At 36.4% G+C, this 23,519-nt stretch overlaps 1 protein-coding gene across 1 annotated transcript in view; it reads left to right on the top strand.

The window, feature by feature from the left end:
• The window catches only part of MKLN1 (muskelin 1), a 165,456-nt gene that overhangs the window by 6,131 nt on the left and 135,806 nt on the right, over positions 1 to 23,519 (top strand). The gene's annotated exons all lie outside the window — the stretch shown is intronic.

The following is a 23,519-nucleotide window of genomic DNA, read 5'->3' on the forward strand; positions in this document are numbered from 1 at the left end:
ACCCCCCACTCCAGCAACCCTCAGTTTGTTTCCTGCAATTAAGAATTCCTCATATCAGTGAGATCATATGATACATGTCTTTCTCTGTTTGACTTATTTCACTCAACATAATACCCTCCAGTTCCATCCACGTTGTTGCAAATGGCAAGATCTCATTCCTTTTGATGGCTGCATAATTAGAATTGGATCTTTGTGTGACTCTTAGCAAGTTATGATTCTTCTCTGAGCATCATCAGTTTCCTTTTATGTAGAAATAGTTTTTATCTTTGATCGAATTCAGGAGGTTTATATTCTGTTATTTTTTTTCCAGATAGGCAGATGGCTCTATCATTTGCATTAACTTCTAAGTAAATATAGTAGGTTTTGAATAAATGATTTGGAGCCTGATACAGGGACTTTGTGATGTTTTACGTGTAGATAAGATACATATCAGCTGTTTGTGGTGACCTCACTGCTGTATTTCAGTTTTTCAAAAATCATCTTTGGAAATATGAGGGATTTCTAGATTTTCGTTTTCAAGATGTAGATATTATCACCTAAGAATGGCTTTCTTTGTATTTATTCTATGGTTTTTGATCCCTCATGAATCTGTAGCATGACTCTCTCATCAGTTCTGAAAAAAATTTTGATATTCTTCATTGTTTCTGACCCATTCTTTTTTTCCTTCCCTCTGTGACTCCAATTTAATCTATATTATACCTTTTGTCATACCCCCATGTCCTTTATGCTTTTTCCTGTCTTTTCTATCATTTTTTTTCTCTCCTTATTCCATCCTGGATAGATTTTACTTATTTGTGTTCCAGTTTACCAATTCTCTATTCAGCCATGTCCGATTTGCTTTTAACCCCACCTATTTTTTTTTTCTTGATTTCAGCTATAGCATTTTTTAGTGCTAGAAATTTTATTTGATTCTCTCTTTTAAAATAGATTCTAATTTTTTTGTTGAAAATATCCATATTGTCACTCATTTTCTTTTTCTTTTTTTTTTTTTTAAAGATTTTATTTATTTATTCATGAGAGAGAGAGAGAGGCAGAGGCAGAGGGAGAAGCAGGCTCCCAAGGAGCAGGGAGCCCGATGCGGGACTCGATCCCAGGACCCTGGGATCATGACCTGAGCTGAAGGCAGACGCTTAACCGACTGAGCCACCCAGGCGCCCTCTTTTTCTTTTTTTATTTAAGATTATTTATTTTTAGAGAGAGCATGCACGCAAGCAGGGGTGGGTGCGGGCAGAGGGAGAGAATCCCAAGCAGACCCCATCCCGAGGCGGTCCTCCCATCACACAACCCTGAGACCACGACCTGAGCTAAAATCAAGAGTCGGTCGCTTAACCCACTGAGCCACACAGGTGCCTCCGTCATTCATTTTCTTTCTTTTTTTTTTTTTTTAAAGATTTTATTTATTTATTTGACACAGAGAGACACAGTGAGAGAGGGAACACAAGCCGGGGGAAGTGGGAGAGGGAGAAGCAGGCTTCTCGCTGAACAGGGAGCCCGATGTGGGGCGCGATCCCAGGACCCTGGGATCATGACCTGAGCTGAAGGCAGACGCTTAATGACTGAGCCACCCAGGCGCCCCTGTCATTCATTTTCTTGACCATATCAGTCAAGTAACTTCAAAGTCTGTGTCTGAAAACTAATATCTGGATCACCTGTAGATCTATTTCTGTTGCCTTTTTTCCTTTTTCGTTAAGTATCTTGGTGTATCTGGTAATATAATTATTGTATATAATTATATATAGTTATATGTTATATAATGATAATTGTTATGACTACTACTACTCTTACTACCACCACCATCTTGGGGGGTAATTTTTGGTTAAATGCCAGACATTATATGCAGAATTTTAGATACAAGTACAAATTACAGTTCGGTCCCTAATGATCTCTTTCTCTCAAGAAGATTCACCTATCTTCTGGCAGGCAGATGGAATAGACCTTCAGTCAGGACTGCACTGACTTGAAGCTGGGTTTTCGGTTTTGTGAGCCTGGGGCTTGCCCCCTCTTTTTGCCAGCCCTACAGGGAACCCGGCTGAGAGACCGGCTGTTTCCCGGCCTCCTGCTTTGTCTCTCCAGCAGCATGGGAGTCCTGAAAGCTCCTCTCTGCAGACTTTTTAGCCTCTGCTCTGTGTAGTTTAAGACTTGACAAATGCCTTAAGGGAAACATCAGTACACAGTGTCATGTTTGTTCTTGTGTGCCTCCCTTCACTGTGGGATCTTCACCCCTTAAGTCCTGGGTATCATGGCAAGACCTAGCTACCAAGTTTTGTCCTGGCCACATGAAAATCGCCAAAAGTTCTGCTGACTTTTCTGTCTTTTAGTGATTGTCCTTTCCCAGCCCCTTTCCCTGTGCCATTAAAGAAATAGCTGGAATGTCCTGTGTAGAATGTGGGGCTCCCTTTAATGACTTCTTTGGGATCTCAAGTCCTAGCTGCCTCAGAAAGTGTCTGATACCTTAAGAACTTTTGTTTTTTTCTATTTTATACAGCTTTTCTAGTTTTAAGAGGGAATGTTGACCTGCTATGGGCTATTATGTCACATCCAGAAGCAGAAATTATTGTGTGTAGTTCTTATGGATTAGATTGTTGTATCTGGTAGGCTTATGAATTTCTCATGATTATATTAATATATTAATCTAACCTTTGAGCTCAAGATTTTTTGGCTGAGTATTTTCCTTCATTTTGCCTTTTGACATCTTAACTGCTTATTCCTAATCCCTGATGGGAAAAAAATTATGAAATGTAAATAATAATATTTGTTAGCAATTATTTAAATATTTATTGACTAAGAGTTAAAATGAGATATTATTCTTGGTTTTGTTGCTGATTTGGAAGTCTCTTTTGAGACTTAATTGTTTATGAAGTCCAGAAATTGAGAATTTAATCTTTGTCATAAGTGTATAGTAATTTCCCTTTCTGTAATGTGCTTTTTATATGATCTACCTTTTTATTTATTTATTTATTTATTTATTTAAGATTTTATTTATTTGCAAGAGAGAGAGAATGAGAGACAGCATGAGAGGGAGGAGGGTCAGAGGGAGAAGCAGACTCCTGATGTGGGACTTGATCCCAGGACTCCAGGATCATGACCTGAGCCTAAGGCAGTCACTTAACCGACTGAGCCACCCAGGCGCCCATATTATCTACCTTTTTATTAAAACTTTCATGGGGGGTGGCGCCTGGGTGGCTCAGTCAGTTAAGGGTCTGCCTTTAGCTCAGGTCATGATCCTGGGTCCTGGGATCAAGCCCTGCTTTGGGCTCCCTGCTCAGTGGAGAGTCTGTTTCTCCCTCTGCCTCTGCTGCTCCACCTGCTTGCGCGTGCTCTCTCTGTGTCAAATAAATAAATAAAATCTTTTTAAAAAGTTCATGGGAATGTTGTATTTATGTGAAGACATTGTTTAGAGAGAAGATACTAGGTCTAATGTAAATTTTTTGGTTTGTAAATATTGTTAGTATTTAATCCTTTAAAATATCCTTGTGTTACTTTAATATGACTGTTATTTATTGTCATCACCTATATATTTGTTGTTAAGGCATGTTGTTTTGTATGAATAGAAATGCTAACTTATTTCAGGCATCCTTGGGTAACGTCCCCTTCCCCTTTCCTCTCATTATCCCCTTTCTCCCCTTTTCCCTTTTGATTTAAGTAGTGTGATCAGAAGAGCCATAAAACCTAACTCCTACTTACTCTGCAGCTGTCAGCTCAAATGTCACCTGTCTTACCTCCGTTCCCCCCCCCCAGTAAGTCTGGCACTCCTTCTTCTGTCCCGGTAATTAAATGCTTTTATACAAATGTGTACCTTTCTCAAATATCATTTTATACAGTTTATAACTATACCTTTATTTCTATGATTTCTTTTTTAAAGATTTTTAAAATTTATTTATTTGTCAGAGAGCGAGCGAGCAGGAGAGAGGGTGAGAGCACAAGCAGGGGGAGTAGCAGGCAGAGAGAGAAACAGGTTCCCTGTTGAGCAAGGAGCCCAATGCGAGACTCCATCTCAGGACCCTGGGATCATGACCTGAGCCGAAGGCAAACACTTAACCTACTGAGCCACCCCGGCGCCCTGTTATTTATAACTCTTATAGTCAGTATTTCTAATGAGACCTTGAGAACTTTAAAGCTGAGTTTATTACAGAATTTGATTTGTCTAATAGTATGTATGTATGTATTTATTTATTTATAAAGATTTTATTTATTTATTTGAGAGAGAGCAGAAGCAGGGGGAGCAGGAGGGAGAGGGAGAAGCAGGTTTCCTGCTGAGCATGGAGCCCCACTTGGGGCTCGATCCCAGGACCCTGAGATCATGACCTGAGCCGAAGGCAGACGCTTAACCAAATGAGCCACCCAGGTGCCCAACCTAATAGTTTTTAATAGCTTTAGAGTATATTACCAATATTTTGATTAGTTTTAGGATGGGGTCATTTCCTTAAATTCCTTGAATATAAGTATTTCTTAGTTGACTTGTTTTATATAACAGTGTGTTTTTGGGTTGGTCGTTCAGGTACCATACAGTTTGACTATTTAAAGTGTATAATTTAGGGACGCCTGGGTGGCTTAGTCGGTTAAGCGTCTGCCTTCGGCTCAGGTCATGATCCCAGGCTCCTGGGATCGAGTGCTGCATTAGGCTCCTTGCTCAGTGGGGAGCCTGCTTCTCCCTCTGCCTCCTGCTTCTGCCTCTGCCTCTGCCTGCTGCTTCCGCTGCTTGTTCTCTCTCTCTTTGACAAATAAAATCTTTTAAAAAAAATAAAGTATATAATTTAATGGTTTTTACTATGTTCACAGATAGTTAATGACCATTACTGCATTCAACTTTAGAACATTTCTATAGTCTCAAAAAGAAAACTATACCCTTTAGCCATTATTTGCTTGCGCTGCCATTTCTAGGCACTAATCTAATTTCTGTCTCTATAGATTTGCCTATTCTAGGCGTTTCATATGAACGAAATCATATATAGTCTTTTGTGATTGGCTTCTTTCATTTAGCATACTGTTTTCAAGGCTCATCCATTTTGTAGCATGTTATCAGTACTACATTCTTTTTATGGTTGATAATATTCTATTCTATTTATATACCACATTTTGTTTACCCTAAAATCATTAGTAGATGGACATTTGGATTGTGTTCACTTTTTAGCTATTATGAATAATGCCATAAACCTTTGTTTATAAGTTTTTGTGTAGTATGTTTTTATTTCTCTTGGGTAAATGCCTTAGAATGGAATTTCTGGGTTATATGGTAACTATGTTTAACTCTTTGAGGAACTACCAGCTGTTGGTTGATTCTTTTTTTCCTGTTATTGAAGTAGTTATTGAACTGATTAATGCATATGAATTGAATCCCTGTAAGGAAAATGACCATCTGGAATTAGCAAATTGCTTGACTTCCAAGTTTATTGCTCTGAGGACTTTCTGTTACAGTTTAGCTAGTCCTTTATCTTCCCTTATTTTTTTTTGTTTTATTTTTAAAAATTTGATTCCAGTGTAATTAATATACAGTGTTATATTAGTTTCAGGTATACAGTATAATGATTAAACAATTCCATGTATTACTCAGAGCTCAAGAGAACTGTACTCTTAATCCCCTTCACCTGTTTCACCCATTCCCCCGCCAGCCTCCCCTCTGGTAACCATCAGTTTGTTCTGTACAGTTAAGAGTCTGTTTTTTTGGTTTGTCTCTTTTTTCCCCCCTTTGTTCATTAGTTTTGTTTCTTAAATTCCATATATGGGTGAAATCATATGGTATTTGTCTTTGACTGACTTCACTTAGCATTATACTCTCTAGATCCATCCATGTTGTTGCAAATGGCAAGATTTCATTCTTTTTTATGGGTGAATAGTATTCCATTGCATACATGTATCACATCTTCTTTATCCATTCATCTATTGATGGGCACTTGGGCTGCCTCCATAATTTGGCTATTGTAAATAACGCTACAATAAACATAGGGGTGCAAATATCCCTTTGAATTAGTGTTTTCATATTCTTTGGGTGAATACCCAGTACTGTGATTACTGGATTGTAGGATATTTCTACTTTTAATTTTTTTGAGGAACCTCCCTACTGTTTTCCACAATGGCTACACCAGTTTGCATTTCCACCAACATTGCACAGGGGTTCTTTTTTCTCCATATCTTCACCAGCACTTGTTTCTTGTGTTTTTGATTTTAGCCATTCTAACAGGTGTGAAGTCTTATCTCATTGTGGCTTTTATTTGCATTTCCCTGATGATGAGTGATGTTGAGCATCTTTCATGTGTCTGTTGACCATCTGGGTATCTTTAGAGAAATGTGTGTTCATGTCTTCTGCCCAATTTAATCAGATTACTTATTGGGTGTTGAGTTGTGTAAGTTCTTTATATATTTTGGATGCTAACCCTTTGTGGGATATATCATTTGCAAATATCTTCTCACAGTCAGTCAGTTGTCTTTTAGTTTTGTTGATTGTTTGCTGTGCAGAAGCTTTTTATTTTGATGTAGTCCCAATAGTTCATTTTTGCTTTTGTTTCCCTTGCTGCAGAATAGACATACTTGGAAAAATGTTGCTACAGCCGATGTCAGAGAAATTACTGCCTGTGCTCTCTTCTAGGATTTTTATGTTTTCAGGTTTCACATTTAGGTCTTTAATCCATTTTGAGTTTATTTTTGTGTGTGGTGTAAGAAAGTGGTCCTGTTTCATTCTTTTGCATGTAGCTCTCTCGTTTTCCCAACACCATTTGTTGAAGGGACTGTCCTTTTTCCATTGCATTTCTTGCCTCTATGTTGAAGATTAATTGACCATATAATTGTGGGTTTATTCTGGGCTTTCTATTCTTTTCCATAGATTATCTTCCTTTATTATTGTTCATAATATGTTATCGATTGGCTCCATGTCTTGGTGTCTTAAGATACCTACCTGTCATACCTACATGCTTACATGCTGAGTAGTTAGTGGCAGGGCTGTGAGTTGAAGGTTGGTATTTTTTTCCTGAAATTTATATAGTTTGCTTACATGTGAAATATTGAGTGGGAGATACTTACGAAACTTGTTTATGAAATCTTCCTTTAAACAAATGGAGGCATAGATTTTAAAAGAGAACATAGAGGGAATTTCCGGTGATTGGAAAATTCATACATTTAGGTCTGACGGTCTGAAGGTTTAAGCTCTGACATCTGTCGCGATCTCCATTTTCTACACTGAAAATGCTTCTATAAGTAATGAGTTAAAGAAAAAACTTCGGGTTTTTTAAATATATTTTTTGCTACATTGTGGTATCAAGTTGCTATTATGACTTTTCACATTTTTGGCTGTCTTTACCATAAACAAATTATTGGGTGCCTATTAACTCTTGGGTAATAGCCAGACCTATTCAGAGATAGGAGAGAGTCTCTGGTGATGAACTGTCTATACATACAATAGTTTTGTGGGTTTTTTTTAAGATTTTATTTATTTATTTGACAGAGACACAGTGAGAGAGGGAACACAAGCAGGGGGAGAGGGGGAGGGAGAAGCAGGCTTCCCGTGGAGCAGGGAGCCCATGCGGGGCTGGATCCCAAGACCCTGGGATCATGACCTAATTGAGCCACCCAGGCACCCCTATACATACAGTAGTTTAAAAGATACATATTGAAGGTAACAAAAGCTAAGCTTAGATGTGTGATAAAAGCAGTGAATGTTACAGAAATCAGAAGTGAAATTCCGGGGATGGAGCTGTTACTGTGGCCAGGGCTTGAGGAGAAACATCTTAGAAGAGGTAAATGAGTTATGCCTGCCTTTGTGTACAGACATAATTTATTTTGTTATCCTTCAAATGTCTTGAATGCAGCAATTTATCCTTACTCTTGTGGTATTCAAGAACTTGTATTTGGGAAATTGAGTTAACATTTGGAATTTGTTTGGTTACTGTGGTGTATCAGAACGAGGAAAGTGCTTGGAGGTAGACTTTTCTCCAACAGTTGTGCTATACAGGGTGCTTGATACAGGCCGGGTCATTGGTCAGGTACTTCTTCCTTAGACATTATATGTGTGTGCACTGGTGTTCTTGCCCATATTTCTGTCCAAAGCCACCAGTTTTTAATGCATTAAGCCTTTTTAATTTTTGTTCAGATTTATTTCATAGTCACAGTATTACAGAGTTTATTTACTGAAGGCAGCTTTGCTAATAGTGTTCCAAATTCATTTGCCATCTTCCCCTCTTCACAATTAACATTTATTTTATCTATATTTGTCAATGAACTCCCCTTTATTTATTTATTTGTACTTCCCTTATGATTCTGTGTATTAAGAGATATAAGCATACACCTGTTTTTTTTAAGATTTTATTTATTTATTTGTCAGAGAGAGATAGAGCACAAGCAGGGGGAGTGGCAGGCAGAGGGAGAAGCAGGTTCCCTGCTGAGCGGGGAGCCCGATGCAAGATGCAATGCAGAACTCCATCCCAGGACTCTGGGATCATGACCTGAGCTGAAGGCAGATGCTTAACCAACTGAGCCATCCAAGCGTCCCAGAAGCATACACTTATTACAGGTGCATTTAGGAGACTATGCAAAAAAATTTAGTGTGATGAAAACAAAACTCTTTGAATATTATTTCATTCTTTTAAGGATATTAAGATAGTTGAATTTTTTATGGTACTCTAACCTGCTTTCTAGGGCATTTAGGCCAGTGCTTATTTTTATATTTATCTAAAATATGCATGGATTACAAATTAATCCTCTAACAAATATCTAATGATATTGATAGCAGTGTGTTGCCCTGAGATGTACTGGCTTTAATAAAACAGTTTTTTGAGGTGTCTTTGAATTATTATGAGCTCTTAGGATGCCAGTAAAATATGTTTTAGAATATTTTTTAATGCTGTAGAAAAAATGCTTCGGGTATAATGACATAAAAAAAACCCCACAGGGCAAAAAAACCTTCTGATTAATGGTTTGATCCGATTTACCTTTAAAAATACACATGTGCACACATACACACACACACAAATAAGTTTTATGCTTATGCATATGGGAAAACTGCAAGGACATTTGCCAGTCTTAATAGTGATTATCTCTGGATTGTAGTAATCGGGTTGCTCTTTATTTTTTAATGTTTTTTCTTTGAGTGTTACCCAAAGTTTTAAATTTTATTTCATTTTAGCAAATAAATATTACTTTTAAACAAGAAAAAAATAGAGGTTGTGTGTATGTGTGGCTTGTTTGTTTGATTATAAACATAAGTTACAAAGGATTGTATATCCCATGTTAGTGAGTTGGAATTTATTTTTTGGAAAGTTAGGAGCCATCAAAAGATTTTAAATGGAAAAGTGATATGAATAAAGTCTACGGTTTATAATTTAAGAATTTTAACACTCTTAAGACCCAGCGATTTTAATTTTTAGTAGCTAATTTGAATAGTAGTATTCAAATTGTGGCAATCCCTGAGAGTACATGTAGACTTTCCAAGAGGTACACAGGCTAAAATAGTTCTAAGGGATTCAATTTCCTGACTCTTACTATTCTTGTGTATTCACTCCTAAAAATTGAACTAGATAACTTGCCTGTGGTTTAGGACATTTGCTACTCAAAAGTGTGGTCCATTCACCACCAGCATTGTCATTACCCGGTGCTTGTTAGAAATGCAGAATCTCAGACCCTATGGTAGACCTACAGTCATAGTCTACATTTTAGATGGGAACTCCAGGTGATGCTTGCTTGCACTTTGAATGCTTCTGGCCTTCCTACCTCCTACTTCATGACTGCAAAGGAGGCATGCCTCTTACCTATTCCTATGGAGTGTAAAAATCTCCAGGGTGCCAAACAAAGGGATAGTTCTAAGAGTTGATATTGAAGTTGACAAAATGAATGGCTAAAAAAAGAAGAATCCTCTTGAAAAATAGGTGGTTCTCAATTCTTTCTTTTAAACAAAATAAAAAGAGGACCTAATCAGTTTGTCTGTTGGTAGATCACAGAAAGTGATTTTTTTAATGATAGCTCATTATGTGATTTTTGGCATAAAATTTAGAAGGTGGTCAAAAAATTAAGTAACAGTACTAACAGAAATTCCTTCTGTTCTCATGTATTTAATTATGTGAGCAAGGTGGGTTTTTTTTTTTTTTTATGTGATTTTTGGCATAAAATTTAGAAGGTGGTCAAAAAATTAAGTAACTACTAACAAATTCCTTCTGTTCTCATGTATTTAATTATGTGAGCAAGGTGTGTTTTTTTTTTTTTTTTTAAGATTTTATTTATTTGAGAGTGAGAGATTGCGAGTGAGAGAGCATGAGCCAGACTCCCCAGTGAGCAGGGAGCCCGATGCAGGGCTCGATCCCAGGACCCTGGGATCATGACCTGAGCCAAAGGCAGATGCTTAACCGACTGAGCTACCCAGGCACCCCTGTGTGAGCAAGGTTTTTAATGCATGTACCTATAAATTTGAAAATAGGTATGGACTTGATGCTCAATTCCATCTTATTCTAGCAGTAATACTTACCCATATACACATGAAGTAATTGTTAAGAAAAAAAAGTCCTGCCCATATCTTTAAGAATCATTTCTTATACCATTTTACTCAATATTTAATCATTATCTGTCAAATTTTATAATATATATATATATTTTTAAGATTTTATTTATTTGCGAGAGAGAGAATGAGAGACAGAGAGCATGAGAGGGGGGAGGGTCAGAGGGAGAAGCAGACTCCCTGCTGAGCAGGGAGCCCGATGCGGGACTCGATCCCAGGACTCCAGGATCATGACCTGAGCCGAAGGCAGTCGCTTAACCAACTGAGCCACCCAGGCGCCCCAAATTTTATAATATATTTATATTGTTTTGGTCAATAGTGTACTTATAATATTGATAATAGTATCCAGGAGAAATTTTTAAAATTACTTAGAATCTCATATTCAAAACCAAAAAAGCTTAATTTTAATTTACATCCTCTTTTTCCACAGATGTCATAAAGACCCTAAGCATAAAAGAATATTACATTAGTTAAAATTCTGTGGAGGAAGTTTAAGGAAAAACAGAATAATACAAATTTTAGACTATGTAAGAAAAGTCTATACATTTTAAAAAATAGATGATGGTATTTTTATTCCATTGGTATTTTTGAAAACAAATATAACAGTTTTATTAAAAATGACAATATTTAGGTACATTAGAATTACAACTTATGCATTCATTATAAGCTATGAAAAATTTTGCTTGCCAATTTAGAAATGGTGAGGATATGCATAGATTTTCACTATTATTTTAGGGAGTATTTGAGCAAAAATGTTTGAGCACTGTTAACTTACAGCAGTAGAGCTCTGTCTCGTTTGCACATTTGGTGAGCTTTTAAAAATCCTGATGCCTCCAGGTCATAAAATCTCTTCTTTTGGGCCTGGGTCCAAAATACCAGACTTACTATGAAGCTCCCACAAAAATGATAATTTTTCTGTAGCTTATGTACATGTACATCTATTTTTTCTATAGTTACATAAATACATATTAAAAAAAGATCTGAAATCTAGAACAAAAAGAAAAAGATAAGGAAAATACTAGTGAAAAGTTGAGACGTGAAAGGTACCCTTGATTCAGAAGGCCCACTTTCTCATTTTCATGTCACATGGCTTAATCGCAGATGATGTTTTTGGCCAGGATGCAGTATTTGGTAAATAGGACACAGGCTGGATTTCAGCTTTTGCTCCTCAGTGGGACTTTCTCGTGCAAAGTACAACCAGTGCAACAATATATAGCAGCCCTGCACCTTCTGCCTAATAGTAGGTATAGAAAGGTGTCCGAAAAAATAGAGAAGGAAGAAATTTTTAAAAAGGAGGAAATTTATTTGAGCTGAAGTAAGATTCAAGTCATTAGTTTGAAAAGGCCTGCTAAATGTCAAGACAAAAAATACCCAACAAGCAGTATACCTTCTGATGTAGGAGCTTGGTGCTAGAGAAGTTACTCAACTCACTCATGAGCTGGGTTTTGGAGAAGTCGACATATGCTGTAGGAGCAGGGTGCGGGAGAAGCATTTGTAGTGCAGGATCTAAGAGCTGGAGAAGTTCTCTATGCTTTGGGAGACTTCTGGGCAATCATACTTGAATGAGGAAACAAAAACACCCCTTACTTCCTGAGATGACTCTCCTGCCTCCTCTACTGACCAAGCTTAACATCATGCCTGCTGGCAAAGGAAAAATACTTAAAGGGCCCCACTTTATTTTCAGAGAGTAGGCAAAAAGGGTGAATTTAAAGGTGGGAGTGAATAAATCCATAATTGGCACACCTGTGCTTTAGCACTTGCTGTGATCTTTTAACTGTTTTATCAGCGTTTCATTTATGTTTAAGCTATTAAGCCCACTTAGTATTTAAAGTTTTATTCTTTTGGATCAGCTGCTGATGGTCATTATTATTCAGTGGAATTAATATTCCTAGTAGGCTTTTGTATTTTCATTTTCAGTTCATTCTTATAAAACAATAGGAGAAACACAATAAATGTCTTAAAAATTATAAAAATGGGCACTGAACTATAAAGATGGCAGAGCTTGGGGAATGAATGTTGGCTGGCATATGAGGCATGTTAGAATGTGGCATGTTGGCTGGCACAATAGCTTCAACTGTTGGTTTATCAGCTGATGAACATTCTGAATTTGATAAAGGAAAGGCTGAGAGCTCTAAGTGCATAGGATACATAAGTGTGAATTGTCTGAAAAGTTGAATGAGGAAAGTTGATTATCTGTGATAAACTTGTTTTCAAAGTTGGATCATTAAACTGCTTACATTCTATGGAATATAATAATTTAAAAAGTCAGAAAAGCACTTCAAATTTAAATTCTGTACTACAGTGATCTGTAATGTGACTTGCCATATGACGTATCTTAATCTTTGAGGAGAGCGTTAAAACCAAACAGTCCTGAGCCTTGTCCAACTATTAATTATGTTATTAGTTGTGAATTTATTTTTGAATTTTAAATGAACAGACATAGGTAAAACTGAATTTTTTCTTCTTTTTTTGGTAGAACTGAAGTTTTAAAAGAACAGCATACAATTACAGTCAGTGACACACTTTGGAAAGTTCATACAGGTATAGAGATGTTGGAAGACATTTTACTCCAAAAGTGGCACAAAAACAAGATAAGATTTTATGGAAGGTGGTATCCATTGTGGTAACATTTGGTCTATAATGCTTTTGAATTTTTTAGTTTTAATAGTAGTTAAATACGTATTTTTAATGTTTGTAGAACCTCGAGTATGTCTGAAGGATAGAATTTGAAAAATAGTGTGTCTTGGTCAACGATACCTGTTATGGGGTTAAGAGGAGAAGTCTCATAAAATGAACAGATTTGAATTAATTAACATTGGTTTGATCGCTCACCATTAGTACAATTTGATACTGCATTAAGCCAGGAAAAAGTTAGATCTGGTACAAAGGAAAACACGAAGAAATCGAAGCAGTATAGTATAGAGGGAACACTAAACAAGGACAGAAGACTTGGGCTCTCATTCCAGTTCTGCCACCAATTAATTAGGAATTTTGTATTGGTCATGTCTCTATCGTTTTATTTATTTTCATACAAAATGCGAGTATTAGATGCTTAAGGTCTTTTTGGCCCAGGATAGGAAAGAGTTAATATTACAAAATAGTTTAAGTAAGTGCCCCCCATCACGCTTACAGTAACTCAAAGTGAGCTAAATTGTTGCCCAGCAAGATATTTTGAGAACTTGATTTAATCAGAAGATGATAGTGATTGTTTCTGTAAAATTATTTTCATGTAAATGAAGCCTTTAAGGGTGCTTGGAAACAGTTTGATATCTTAAATCTTTTCCCTCTGTGGATATATTGTTACTTTGAGGTTTGAAGAATGTGCATAATTAAACAGCATACTTTTTCTAGATCATGTCTAACTTTAATGGTCTTTGCTTTAGGTGGAAGGGGCAGTTCTTAATTTTGAAATATAGTCTGAAGGGCCAATTGTTTAATTTTGGAAAAGACTGATGAAACAAGCATTCTGAGATATTCAAACGAGGACTATTTTTATGTGAATGTTTCAGTAGATTTTTCTGTGTTTTTGGAGACACCAAACTACTAGCTTTCCAGTTTGATTTTTGGCTAGCGAGTTTCTTATTCTGCCATTCTTCTATGTGAGAATGTTTGTTTATTTTGTTGTCATTCTGTTTCCCAAGTGGTTGCTATGCTTCATTTGTGTGGAGTGTGTGAGTAGGTATGTGTTCCCAAAGTGCTTTGAGTCCTTAGAAATAATTGCTTCAGGCTCAAACATTTTGAAGTGTTTGGTAATAATAAGCTAACTTGAGTTTTGCTCTGGGTGATGGTAAGCAGATGGCCTCTTTGCTGGGCCATTGACATCCTGTAATTCTCAACAATAACTCTTCAAAGTGTAGGTATTAGTTTACAAATGCAAAAATGAGGCAAGTAAGAGTATAATAGCTTAAGGTCTTTTATGAAGTAGACATTGGCACTGAGTTTAGAATCCACATCTTAATAAATCCAGTCATACTTTCTGCATGACTAGAGTATATTAACAGTGTGAAACAACTTTAGATTTCATTGACTTAATATAAATTTTTTGTTAATGGAGGTGATATATGTACATACATGTTAGGCTTAGGCATTATGAAATTTATCTGCATTTCAATTTCCTTTTTGTCTCAAAATGGGAGAGATCATTTTAGATTTGTTCTTTCACTTATATTTTGGATCCTATTCTGATTTTGTTCATTCAGTTACCTTTTCTTTCCTACATTATCAGCCACTTGGTTCCTACTCCTGCCCCCCATTTAGAGCCTATAAGACCCACTTGCATTAGTCTTTAAAAATCTTTGCCTTTTAGGGGCACCTGAATGGCTCAGTCGGTTGAGCATCTAACTCTTGAGCCCTGCCTTGGGCTCCCACATTGGGCATGGAGCCTGCTTAGGATTTTCTCTCTGCACCCCCAACCTCCGCACTCACATTCTCTCTAAAAAAATTTTTTTTTGCCTTTTACATCTCACATTTATCTGCTTCTCGGCACAGCTAAACTCCCAAGAGTTTTGTGTATTTGCTGTCACACTCATTCATTCTTTCAAAAAACCTTTTAGTGAACATTTTCCAAGCATACCCAGCAATAGAGTAAAATGAATACAAATGTTCCCACCTTCAACAACTATCAACATTTTGCCAGACTTTTTTTTTTTAAATCTATTTGCACCCACCTCTTTTTCTTCTGCTGTATTTTAAGATAAATATGTTATGTCATTTCATTCTTAAATACTTCAGTTTGCATCAAGAAGAGGACATTGTGTTACTGATTGCTCCATATCAAATTACCACAAATTAGCAGCTTCAAACAATACACATTTATTATTTCACAGTTTATGAGGGTCATGATTTTAGGCATAGCTTAGATGTATTCTCTGCTTCAGGTTTCTTACAATTCAAGGTGTTGGTAAGGGCTGGGGTTTCATGTGTAGTATTTCGTGGAGAAGAATCTGCTTCCAAGCTCATGTGTTTGTTGGTAGGATTTAGTTTTGTGAAAGCTGTTGGCCAGGGCTGCCCTCAGCTCATTGCTACACAGGCCTCTCCAACAGGTGTTTTGCTTCATTAAAGCCAGTCAGAGTTGGTGTTCCCAATTTCAATGTTTGGAAAGGGGGGAGTCTGTGTCTCCCCCACCCCTTACCCTTCAACACCAAACAGTTCTCAGAGATGAGCAGGGTGTCCAGAAATTTAACTCAGTTGTCACACTGTCTGTCTGAATATAGTATCACATTCCCCAGGTTAATGGTTCAGTCCTGCAAGACTGCCCTCCACCTCCTTCTTCAGAGGCCAGTCAAAAGCTCCAGGCTGGGGGCGCCTGGGTGGCTCAGTCGTTAAGCATCTGCCTTCGGCTCGGGTCATGATCTAGTCCTGGGATCGAGCCCCGCATCAGGCTCCCTGCTCAGCGGGAGGCCTGCTTCTCCCTCTCCCACTCCCCCTGCTTGTGTTCCCTCTCTCGCTTTCTCTCTCTCTATCAAATAAATAAATAAAGTCTTTAAAAAAAAAAAAAAAAAGCTCCAGGCTGTGCTTCTTTACCAACCAGCTGCAGATAGAGATCCCAGTGACTTCCTCCTTAGGTTCAATTAATTTGCTTTAGCGTGGCTCATGTAACTCAGGGGAACGCTTGTGTTTACCAGTTTATTAAAGGATATGATAAAGGATGTGAATCAACAGCCAGATGAAGAGATACATCAGGCAAAGTATGGGGAAAAGGCAGGGAGCTCCTATGTCCTATTCAGATGAGCCATTCTTCCCAGTCTCCAGGTGTTTGCCAGCCTGGAAGTTCTCTGAACTCAGTCCTTTTGGGTTTTTATGGAGGCTTCATTGTATGGTCACGATGGATTAAGTCATTGGCCATTGGCTGATTCAACCTCCAGCCCCTGTACCCTTCTTAGAGGTAGGGGTGTGGTAGCAATGAAAGTTTCAACCCTATAATCACGTAGTTGGTCCTCCTGGCAACCGGCCATAGCCTTTGGGTGTGGTCCCAGAGTCACCTTCATTAATATAACAAAAGACACTTTTCGCTCTCGTTTTCCAGACACTGGAAATTCTTGAGAGTTTTAGGAGCCCTGAATGAAGACCGGATAACATTTGGGAATATATTTTCATCCTGAATGACCAAATGTATACTTCTCATAAATCACAATATCACAGCCAGCAAGGGAGAGAGTAGGGAGAGAATATGCTAGCAGGTAGAAGTCACAGTTTTATGTAGTTTTATATAGCCTAGTTCCAGAAATGACATCGTTACCTTTACCATATTCAGTTGGGTAAAAGGAAGTTACTAGGGATTACTAACTAGGACATAGGGATTATTTGAGACCGTACTTTTTTTTTTCTTTTCAAAGATTTTATTTATTTATTTGAGGGAGAGAGAATCTCAAGCTGACTCCTCAGTGAGTGAGGAATCCACAGAAGGGCTTGATTTCACAACTGTGAAATATGACCTGAGCCAAAATCAAGAGTTGGACACTTAACTGCCTCAGCCACGCAGGCGCTCCAAGACCATCTTTGAATTTCCCTGCCAGAGACTATAACCACAATGCCATTATTTTACCTAGCAGATTTATCAGTAATTCCTTAATATCTAATACCTAGTCCATATTCCATTTTCTGTTTGTTAAAAATGTCTTTCTATAGTTTGTTTGAATAAGGATCTAAAAACTCATTGTATTTGTTATGTTTCTTTAAAATTCTTTTCATCAAGAATAGTCTTCCAGGGGCACCTTGGTGGCTCAGTCTGTTAAGCGTCTGCCTTCGGCTTAGGTCATGATCCCGAGGTCCTGGGATCGAGCCCTGCATGGGGCTTCCTGCTTAGTGGGGAGACTGCTTCTCCCTCTCCCTCTGCAGCATCCTCTGCTTATGGTCTCTCTCTCTCTCTCAAATAAATAAATAAATAAATAAATAAATAAATAAATAAATAAAATCTTTAAAATAAATTCTTTCAAATTCACTTTGTAGTATTTTCTTCCCACCGGTTCTTTGGTGTTTCCTACATATGTAATCTTATCATCTGCAAAAATAGATAGTTTTTCATTTTCTTTTCTTCCATCCTCCTGCCATTTTTCTTTCATCCATTGATATCTTGAATAAACTAGGTCATTGCCCTAAAGAGGCTACCATATTCTGACTATGTCCATTTACTTTTTTGTAGTGGCATTTGACTGATTCCTGTCATACTTTGTACAGATGGAAAGACTTATTTAGATTTGGGATCGATTTTTTTTTTTTTTTAAGACTACTCCCTAGGTGGTGCCATGTACTTTGTATTGTATCACTTCAGGAGATACAAAGTCTGGGAGTGCCGGCTTGATTCCTTAATTTCCCATCCACCTTTCATTAATGGTTTCAATATCCAAAGATAGCCATTGTTAGAATAAGATATTTCATTAAAGGTATCAAAATTGGTATTTTTAAAATACTGTTGTGCCTTTCACATTTATTAGCTGGAATATTTTGTATAGAATTCTCTGTCATCCGTTATAGCTTTTTGGTTATTCTGAAATACAGTTTTCTTGGAAAGCAAGATAAATGCTTACTTCTTTTAATGACCAACGAGTTGATATATACCTCTAGGTATCTAATTTTTTCATTTTTAAAAAGAAAAGCAAAGAAAAGCATTTTTTTTAAAGATTTTTTTTTTAAATTTTTTATTTATTTGAGAGAGAGAGAATGAGAGAGAGAGAGAGAGAGAGCATGGGGGGGGGGAGGGTCAGAGGGAGAAGCAGACTCCTCGCTGAGCAAGGAGCCCGATGCAGGACTCGATCCTGGGACTCCAGGATCATGACCTGAGCCGAAGGCAGTCGCTTAACCAACTGAGCCACCCAGGCGCCCAAGAAAAGCATTTTTTAACTTCAGGCTTTTTATATATTCATTGTGTTTTTAAGAATGTCAGTAGTCCTTTTTGATGCCAGATTGTTCCATCTTTGGCAAGTGGGAACCCCTTCAGGTTTGCTCCTGTGTTCCTTTGACATGACCTCAATGGTCTTTATTTTCTTGCTTTTTTTGGCACAGCAAGATGTCCTTTATCTGTCATGCCTTGATGAAGGAATGACGTTTATTGTTCACAGCTGGAGACTAGGAATGCTATTGCTACTGGATTGTCATTTCTTTTAGACCCTTTTAGGGGACATAGCTAGGAAATTATTATTATTTTTTTAAGAAAAAATACCTCTAGTTCATACTGCTATTTCCAGTTCAAATTTTATTTATGGAATTGTAACTTTTATGATTTTACAGTTCTATTATTTTTTTTTTCCTTAGGCCATCTCTACTATTTTGAGTCTTTCAATCTATGAACATGATGATGTGTCTTTCCATTTATTTAGGTTGTCTTTGATTTTTTTTTTTTTTGCCAGCATTTTGTAATTTTTAGGATAGAAGTCTCCTGTACATGTTTTGTTATATTTTATTTCTTTTGAACCAGTTATAAATAGTTTTGTGTTTTTAATTTTGGCATCCACTTGTTCATTGTATATAGTAATGTGGTTGACTGTTGTGTGTTGATACTGTATCCTGCAACACTGCTGAACTCCTCCCTAGTTCTAGGAGGTTTTTTGGGGGGTGGGAGGGGTGGTTTCCATGTAGACAAATCATGCTGTCTGCAAACGGAAAATTTCATTTCCGTTTTTGAAAGTTCTGTTTTTATTTAGTTGAAGGTGTTAGGTTTTCCTTTCTTTCTCTGGATTTTGAAATATATTTAGGGAGTGTATTCTCATTGTCTAGTTGTAAAGCATTTTATATGTTTTCGTCTAATACTTATATATTTTTATATTTAGTTTTCTGATCCACTTGGAATTTAACATGGTAAACAGTGTGAGGTACAAATGTAATTAATGTTGTTTCTAAATAGCTATGCAGTTGTTGCAACATGATTTATTATAAATTTCATGTTTTCCCGTACTGATTTGTGATGCTACCTTGATCATTTATTAAATTTTATAAATTTCTATTTCAGTGCTTTCTATTTTGTTTCCAAATGTCTATTCATTTGTAAATCCCCCACTGTTTTAATCATAGAGACTTCATAGTATGCTTTAACATCTGGTAAGGTCTAGTTCTCCGTTATTGCTCTTTTGCTTTTTTTTCAGAGTTTTTGAGCTAATGGTTTAATTTTTTATGGAAACTTTATTATCTATGTGAATTATATCACCTTTAATGTCTAGTTTCAAGAAAATACTTGTTCTTATTTTTGAGTGTAATTAACTTTTATAAATTAATGTAGAGAGAGTTGACATCTTAATGATGATGAGTGTATGTAGGGACATGGTATGCCTTTGCATTTTTTTCAGGCTTATGTGCCTTTCAGAGTTGTTTTAAAATTTTTCTCTTAGGGTTTGCACATTCTTTTTAAAGTTTGTGCCAATTATTTTATTTTGTTCTGTTGATGTTGTAATTGGGATCTTTTCTCCCAATATGTCTTCTAACTGCTTTTTGCTTTAGTGTGTGAAGGCTTTTTCTGTATTTTAACTTGATATTTATTTATTTATTTTCAAAATTCTTTCAAATTCTCTTTGTAGTATTTGTTTTCATTGATTCTTTGGTGTTTCCTACATATGTAATATTATCATCTGCAAACAGATAGTTTTTTATTTTCTAATATATGTGCTCTAATTGTTTTCTTTTTTTTTTAAATTAGACTTCATTTTTAGAGCAATTTTAGATTTATAGAATTGTTGAGCAGATAGTACAGAGCGTTCCCATGTATTCCCCAGTAGGGGAATTTCTCCTGTTTTTAAGATATTAGTTATGTTTCTATTATTTTCTCCTATTATTAACATATTAGTATATTTGTTACACTTAGTGAACATTGATACATTATTATTAGGTATAATCTGTAGTTTATTCAGATTTCCTTAGTTTTTACCTAATGTCCTTTTTCTGTTTGAGCGTCTCATCCAGGATACCACGTTACATTTATTTATTTATTTATTTATTTATTTATTTATTTATTTAAAAGATTGATTTATGAGAGAGAGAGAGCACACGTGTGAGGGGCAGTGGGAGAAGGAGAGAGAACTCAAGCAGACTCTGCGCTGACTGTAGAGCCTTGGTGCTTGATGTGGGGCTTGATCTCACAACCCTGAGTCATGACCTGAGCCGAAACCAAGAGTCAGACGCTTAACCAACTGTGCCACCCAGGTGTTCCACCACATTACATTTAATTGTCATGTTTCCTACGCTCCTCTGAGTGGTGACAATTTCTTAGATTTTGTTTTTGATGACTTGACATTTTGAGGAATACTGTATATTATAGGGTGCCCCCTATTGGAATTTGTATGATTTTTTCCCCCTTCATGATTATAAGACAGGGATTTTGGGGTTTGGGTAGGAAGATCAGAGAGATAAAGTGTCATTTTTGTCACAAGGATACATACTATTAGTATGATTTTTCACCATTGATTTTGTCCTTGATCACCTGGCTGAGGTAGTGTTTGTCAGGTTTCTCCATTGTCAAGTTACTCCTTTTTCCTCTTTCCATACTATACTCTTGGAAGAAAGTTACTGTGCACAGTCCACACATGGCCTACACATAAAGTAAGGAATTACCCTCTTTTCCATTAGAGTGGGATATCTACATAATCTATTCAGAATTATTCTGCATGGGATTTTCTCCCCATCTGTGTTTTGTTGTTTATTTCTCTTGATGGTGTCTTTTGCAGAGTAGAAATTTTTAATTTTAATAAAATCTTAGCAATTTTTTCTTTCATGGATTTTGCTTTTGGTGTTATAATTAAAAAGTCACTGTCATATCCAAGTCACCTAGATTTTCTCCTGTGTTATCTTCTAAGAGTTTTATAGTTTTGTGTCTCACTGATTTTTTGCTTTTTGTTATTTATCATCTGTGCTTGCTTTATGCTTAAATTGCTCTTCATTCTGTAGTTGCCAAGGGTGGAAGTGTGGGTGCTTGATTTTAGATCTTTCTCTAATATATGCATTCAGTGCTGTAAGTATCCTTCTAAGTTTTGCTTTGGCTTCATCACACAAACTTTGATGTTTTGTTTTTACTTTTATTTACTTCAATATATTTAAAAATTTATATTGAGACTTGACCCACATACTATTTTAGAAGTGTATTGTTTACTCCAAATATTTTGGGATTTTCCACATATCTTTCTGTTACTGATTTCTAATTTAATTCCATTGTGGTCCGAGAGCATTCTTTGTATGATTTTCTATTCTTTTACATTTATTAATATGTGTTTTATGGTTTACCTTGGTGAAGGGAGAATGTGTATTCTGCACTGGACAAAATATTCAATAAAAGGGCGCCTGGGTGGCTCAGTTGTTGAGCGTCTGCCTTCGGCTCAGGTCATGATCCCAGGGTCCTGGGATCAAGCCCTGCGTTGGGCTCCCTGCTCCGTGGGGAGCCTGCTTCTCCCTCTCCCACTCTCCATGCTTATGTTCCCTCTCTAGCTGTGTCTCTCTCTGTCAAATAAATAAATACAATCTTTAAAAAAAAATATTCAGTAAATGTTCATTAGATCCAGTTGATTGATGGTACTGTTCAATTCAGCTGTATTCTTACTGAGTTTCTGCCTGCTTGATCTGTCAGTTACTGATAGGGGGATGTTGATGTCTTCAGTTATAATAGTGGATTTGTCTATTGCTTTTTGCCTTTCTGTCAGTTTTTCCCTCAAGTATTTTGACACTTTTTGGGGGGGGTTCAGACAGATTAAAGATTGTTCTATCTTCTTGGAGAATTGACACTTTTTTCATTATGTAATACCCTCCCTTATGTGTGAGAATTTTTCTTATTCTTAAGTCTTTTTTCTGACATTAATATAGTGACTCTAGCTTTCTTTTGAAAGCATGGTATATCTTTCTCTATGTCTTTACTTTTCATCTATTGTGTCCTTAGATTTATGGTGGGTTTCTTATAGACAGTATATTTGGGTGTTCTTATTTTTTTTTTAAACTCTGACAGTCTGTGTCTTACAGTTGGTTTATTTAGACCATTTATATTTAAATCAATTATTGATACAATTAGATTGATACCAACCATATTTGTAACTATTTTATACTTATTGCACATTTTCTTTGGTTCTTTTCTTAATTCCTCCTGTTTTACCTGCCTTCTCTGATTTGAAATGAATAGTCAGTGTGATTTCATTTTCTTCTCTCTTAGCATATCAATTACACTTCTTTTAAATATATTTTTAGTGGTTGTCTCAGAGTTTGCAGTACACATTTGCAACTAATCAAATCTAGCTTTAAATGACAGTATACTGTTTCACAGGTAGTTTAGGTACTTTATACCAGAGTATTTGTAATTGCTCCCTCCCATCCCTTATACCATTGTTCTAATTCATTTCTCTTTTTCATATGCCATAATCACCCAATGAACAGTTTATTCAGTTAAGAATAAGAAAATACATTTTTTTACTTTATCTTCATTTAATCATCACCTGACCCTCTTTATATAGATCCAGGTTTTTGACCCATATCATTTTACTTCAAAGAACTTCTTTTCACTTTCATGCAAGGCAGACCTACTGGTGACAGATTTCCTCGGGTTTTGTTTTAGGAAGTATTTATTTTTCCTTCACTTTTAAAGGACAGTTTTTCTGGATATAGAATTTGGGGTTGGAGGTTTTATTCTTTCAGTGCTTAGAAGCATTTCATTTACTCCTTGATTGTATGGTTTGAGAAGTTCAAACTAATTATCCTTGTTCTTGCATAGGTAAGGAGTTTTCCCCACTGGTTTCCTTCAAAATGATTTTCTCTTTTTCTTTGGTTTACAGCAGTTTGAATACAGTAATGCATCCATGTAGGTTTTTGGGTTTTGTTTGTTTTTTGGGTTTTTTTGGTTTGTGTGTTTGTTTTATGTATCCTACTTGGTTTTTTCTCTGAGCTTCCTGGATATGTGGTTTGGTGTCTGTCATTAGTTTTGGAAAATTTCCAGTCATTATTACTTACTTCAGATATTTCTTCCATTCTTTATTCTCTTTTCCTGTTATCACACTTAAGCAAATGTTATAGCTTTTGTAATTTTCTCACAGTTCTTTGATATTCTTTTCCTTTAAAAATTTTTTTTTCTTTTTCAGTTTGGGAACTT

Source organism: Neomonachus schauinslandi, chromosome 12 (assembly GCF_002201575.2).
Source record: "Neomonachus schauinslandi chromosome 12, ASM220157v2, whole genome shotgun sequence".
In the NCBI taxonomy this organism is placed as follows: domain Eukaryota; kingdom Metazoa; phylum Chordata; class Mammalia; order Carnivora; family Phocidae; genus Neomonachus; species Neomonachus schauinslandi.